The sequence below is a fragment of the Triticum aestivum genome, chromosome 2B (genome assembly GCF_018294505.1).
Source record: "Triticum aestivum cultivar Chinese Spring chromosome 2B, IWGSC CS RefSeq v2.1, whole genome shotgun sequence".
Lineage (NCBI taxonomy): Eukaryota > Viridiplantae > Streptophyta > Magnoliopsida > Poales > Poaceae > Triticum > Triticum aestivum.
Genome location: NC_057798.1, coordinates 439,720,347 through 439,726,346, shown reverse-complemented (window position 1 = coordinate 439,726,346; position 6,000 = coordinate 439,720,347).

The following is a 6,000-nucleotide window of genomic DNA, read 5'->3' as shown; positions in this document are numbered from 1 at the left end:
GCCCCGATCTACACTTCCACCAAGAGATATTTGATTCCCCCACTAATCCCTTACGGATCTTGTTACTCTGGGGTGTTTCAGCACCCTAGACGGAATAGGCCCCCTGGAAGCCACAATCCATTATGGTGAAACTTAATGGTGGTGTTGGGACCCTCCAATTAAGTAGTGGAGATTGCCCCAACCTTGTTCATAAAGATTCGGTCGCCGCCTTCAAGGGCACCACTAGTGGAATCACGGCATCCTGCATTGTGCGAGGGCGTGAGGAGAATACGGTGGCCTAGTGGCTTCTTGGGGAGCATTGTGACTCCACACCGCTCCAACAGAGATGTACCCCCCTCCACAAAGGGAAAGAACTTTGGTAACACATCCTCTTCTTCACCGGCTCCACTTGTGGTTAGCCCTTACCTATACTTTGTGCAAGCTTGTATTGTGTTGTATCCTTTGCTTGCTTTTGTGGTTATGGTTGGCATCATATAGGTTGTTCACCTACTTGCATATCTAGACAAACTACTTGCTATTTAACCTAATTTGCTAAGAAAAGCTAAAAATTGGTAGTTGCATATTCACCCCCCCCCCCCTCTAGTCAACCCTATCGATTCTTTCACTCTCCCTCTCTCCCTATTTTCTTTTTATTAAACAGAAAACTTGGGGAAAAAGAACGAGAGGTGTAGAGAGGGAAATTAGTAAGTTAAGATACTTCTCTGGATACATTGAAATTTGGGGAATTTAATAAAAAATGGTTTGGAGATTTTTAGAGAAAATAAAATTCAAACAATTTGAATTTAATTCAGTGTGTTTGAATTTTGAAACTCATTCAAATGAACTTCAAATGGGCTGAAACTTGAGGAGGTGGCCATACACATTAAATGTGAATTATGGGCAAATATGCAACATTTATAGTCGAAGTAAAATATAACTCAAATTTAGAAAAAAAGATTTTGTGAAGTTTGGCAATTGAGGCTTGAAAAAATTGGATAGTTGTGCAATGTCTTGGTCAAAGTTGACAAGGTTTGAAGTTTGGTTTGATACAAGAGGTCACATGACCAAAAGAAAAACAAAAATATACGATTGCATAGACACCCATAACATAAATATAAATTACAGATATATCCTTAGCCAAATATTAAGTTTGGGTTGTACATAGCAGCAACAACATAGGACGACAAAAAATAAACCTTTGCATTTATCACAGCTGGTTATTTTGGAATGGGCTTACAAAGCCCAATCCCAAAATCCAAGTCTGAGCCTCGCTCGATCCGAATTATTGCTATACTTAAAAAATCCCAAATATGAACACCATGATTCTCCCTATTATTATTGCTATATGTATTTTTGCAAAAAAAAAACTTTTTTTAAGTAATCCGGGCTTTTTTCGAGCTTTTGGGATGATCCTTTGTACGTAAATCTAGGACCCAAACCCAGTCCGACCGTTAGGCTTCGAGTTCGGACCACCCATCGGGTCGGTTATCCATGCCTACATTTAGCAAAAACTCATACTTAAGGGACCGTTCGGAAGCTCTCCAGCTTCTTCAAATCCACATCTTCAGCTCCGTGCGCTCGCTTCCACCTTCTCGGTGGAGCTGAGAGCGTTTGGGGCGTTGGGTCAACTCCTCTCATGGTCTGCCAGCAGGGAGGCACGTCAAGGGTGACTGAAGGCAGCGAGGCAAGAGAGGGAGGCTACACAGAGTAGGGAGACAGGTCGCGGGTAACGTATGGCTGCCGACGGCGACCAACGGAGGGAGTGACGACAACAGATGCGAGAGATGACTGCGCATCGATGGCCCGACGGCGATGGTAGGGCGGCAATGGATGGAGTCCCGCGAGGCTTTGCGGATATGAGGGTGGAGGTGCGACGCCGGCCAGCGACAGGGTGGCGGCTCGAGGGTTGCGATAGGGTGGCCACCCATGGCGTCGTTCTTGTGTGCTGCGAAGCGGTTTGCTGCTCCCAGACGGCATTGCGGAAGGGCATTGGGATGTAATAAAAAAATAATGTTTGCTCCTAGTTTTCCCGAAGCTGGGCTTCGATACCTCCATGAAATTGCATTGTGGAAGGAATTGCTCCGCGGAGCGAGCTCCGTGGAGTTGCGGCATTTGGGCCAGCTCACAGCCCGCTTCCAAAGAAGCGCAGCGCCGGAGAGCTTCCGAATAGGCCGTTATTGAATGTGGATTGCTCACATCGATGTTTTTGTTACATAGGTGCATGTCTCTTCTATTGCGGTTGTACGACACAAGTTTGTCCGCTACAACTTTGTAATATGACCTTTGGTTTTTCCCCTGTACTTTCTCACTTTGCCAACTGAATATAGCTATTGCTAATTATCTCGTGGTGGAACTTGCCCACCCGGGTTCAAGTCCTATACTTGGCATGGGATGTCACATTTTCCTGGATTTATGTCAGGCTCACCGGCGCTATTTGTTCAATGGTATGACATGTTTGTCAGGTACGAGGTGTCTGCGGCGACATCATCAATCTCCAGATTTTTCAGATCAATCTCTCGGAGTTATGAATACGGATAGGATGTACGTGTGTAGTGGTGAAGATAAGCCTAAAGCAAGTAGGGCTATAGCGTTAGGCCAAGTAACCACAGCCCTTGAAATTTCTTCTTACAAAGTACAAAAGAGTAGCAGAGTGCATCACTCAAGGTATTTAGCCATAGAGGTAGCATGCGCGCGGATAGCGGTGAAGATAGGTCTAGAGCAGCTAAGGGTATAGCGCTAGGCCTAGTAACAACAAATTCTGCAATTTCTTCTTATACAAAGTGCAAAAATAACAGCCAAGGAACTTGGCCAAAGGCGTAATCCTATGCTAGCTCCGTCTCTGTGTGTGTTCATACAGGTGAGTATTTGTGTACGCGACAGTTTGCGTATCTATTGTGTTTCTCAAAACAAAATGAAGAAACCCACCTTACCTAACTGGGTTGGAAGCTTGGGCCACGTTATAACTTTTGATGGTATTTGGGCCAGCAAAGTCATGACTATAAGCAAGTTTAGCCAAATTGACATAGAAAACAAACTGAATAGCAATCAAACAAATCCTGTATGCACAAATGAAACAAGAGTTTCTCTCCATGTTTTACCAAATGTAGTCTTTAGGTTTTTGCCCAAAAAGGTTTGTTTACCTCAGCCATGCTTCAACTCGTCCAAGCCCCATTAATTTCGGGCTTGTTTTAGTGTGAACTATTACCGCTGCTTATTGGTAATAATTCAAAGATCTGATTGAAGAAGATGTTGTTCCTACTAAATCATACTCCCTACGTTTTTAAATATAAGTTTTTGAAGAAATTTCACCATGGACTACGTATGGAGCAAAATGGGTGAATTATACTCTAAAACGCATCTATATACATTCGTATGTGGTTCATAGTGGAATGTATGCAAAGACTTATACTTTCTCCGTTCCTAAATGTAAGTCTTTGTAGAAATTTCACTATGAACTACATACGGAGCAAAATGAATGAATCTACACTCAAAATGCATCTATATACATCCATATGTGCTTCATAGAAATCCCTACAAAGACTTATATTTAGAAACGGAGAGAGTATTTAGGAACGGAGGGAGTATATTAGAGTATATTAAGCAGAGATATAAATGTTCAGTGTGAGCGTCTGCTTATTTTGGACATCACCATTTAATTTCGAGGGTGACACTGTCAGCTGCCAGAGATCCCCAAGCAGTTCATCATATACACCGGCGTTCAGGCCAAGCTGAGAGGGGAGTCCAAATTATGCTGTCTGATTTCTGCTCCTAATTAATGGTTTTATTTGGGGAAACGAAGTCCATGTCAGGCGCAAAATTGTACCCCGCGATGGCAGATGGATACATGAGAACGGCACCTGTACCAATACTCCGCCGCTCGCGTTAATTCAGGTTGTGATACCGATCCTGAAGGACGGCAAAGCCACTTGGAACATGTAGCGCTCTAATCAAATCCTAATACGTCCTCTAGTACTGTATAGCTGATTTAATCATGTACTCCCAACGGTATTCTCATGTGCTACTAATGATACAAGAGATATTTAGATGTTTGTGGGGATATTAATAAGAACCACAAATATTGTATGCCCACATAATCAACCATCTTCCATAGTCCAAATTAACACCCCGTTCAGAGCAACTCCGATGTGGCGACCTATTTCATCCGTGTGCGTCCGTTTGGATAGGCCTAGACAGAAAAGTCGGCCCAACGCGTCGACCCAAACGGACGCGCGTCTGCTTTTCGTCCGCTTGCCGACCCATTGCCGGCCCAATTTTGAGCCTCATTTGCGTCGGCGCGGACAAAAAACGGATGCGCGCGGCGCCCGCCTACTCCTCCCACTGGGCGGTAGTCGGTGACACATTGGCCATCATCTCCCATTCCAACCGCAAACCCTCGCCTGCCTCCTTCGTCGCCGATGTCGCCGCCCATTTTTCTGGTGCCTCTGCCAGCTGTCGGTGTTGCAACATCCCCCTCCCCCCCTACAACGCCGCCACCTCCCACGTCGCCGCCGGGGATCCGAAAGCTTCCCACCCCCACTGCCCGACACAGCCGCGACCAAGAAGCCGCCTCGCCGCCCCGCCAGCTCCTTCGTCCTGACACCGGCACGCTCGTCAGACGCCGCTAAGGCAGCCAGGTGGTCCCAGGACGGCACGACTCCCTTCGCCGGCCGGCTCCTTCGTCGACGCCCGCAAACTGTTTGATAGTTTGCCAAGGTACAAAATGGACTCCGCCGACGAGTTCTTTTTTTCACAATTTCCTTTGCGACTCCGACGATTCCTCGTCCGATGAGGAGAAGGAGATCTTGGCTGCCGTGTTGGTCCATCACCACCTCAATAGCCAGTGGTCATTGTTCCGTGGCTCCATTCCGGAGCACATTCCGGCGTTGAATCGCAACCGAGAGAGCGGACATTTTCTTCTTTGGAAGGACTACGTTGATACAACGAACTCGTTGTTCAAACATCAGAAAAATTTGCCGCCGTTTCCGTATGAATAGGCATCTTTTCAACCATATTAGAGAGGGGGTGGTCGGCTATGATGATTATTTGAGTGCAAAGGATGCCCTTGGAAAGATTGGCTTCTCCTCTTATCAAAAATGTACTGCAGCCATCCAGATGCTTGCATACGGATTGCCCGGTGATTTCATTGCCGATTACGTCCGTATGAACGAGTCTACATGCCTAGACTCCATGTACAAGTTCTGCCCAAGGCTGTGATTGCTGTGTTTGGCCCTGGGTACTTGAGAGAGGCGACTTCTTAAGATACAGCCCGCTTGTTGGCGATGAATGCCAGCAGGGGCTTCCTAGGGATGCTTGGCAGCATAGACTGCATGCACTAGGAGTGGAAGAATTGTCCTTCTGCTTGGAAAGGGCAATATAAGGGCCATGTCAGGGCTTGCACTGTCATACTTGAGGTCATGGCATCTCAAGATCTCTGGATCTAGCACTCTTTTTTCGGCATGACCGGATCACACAATAATATCAACGTGCTTCAACGCTCGCCGGGGTTTGCAAGGTTTGCCGAATGCAATAGCCCACCGGTGAATGTTACCATCTACAGCCACAACTACGACAAAGGATACTACCTAGGTGACGGTATCTATCCTCAGTGGTCCACTATTGTGAAGACAATCCCCAACCCTGTTGGAGAGAAGAGGAAAGATTCGCCTTAGAGCAAGCGAGTGCTAGGAAGGACGTCGAGCGTGCCTTTGGTGTTTTGCAATCTCGATGGGGCACCATTCGGTATCCTGCTAGGACTTGGAGCACGAAGAAGTTGTAGAAGGTGACGACTGCTTGTGTCCTCATGCACAATATGATCGTAAAAAATGAGCGTCCGGAACGTATCTACGATAAAGGGTTTTAGTTTCAAGGTGAAAATGTTGTGCCTTAGCATGGAGGAGCGGCAATGTTTGAACAGTTCATCCAATTTCATCATGAAATGCGTGATTGGAAAACTCACGTGCAGCTGCAAAATGATTTGGTCGAGCATATGTGGGCTCATGTTGTCAATCAATACATGTATCC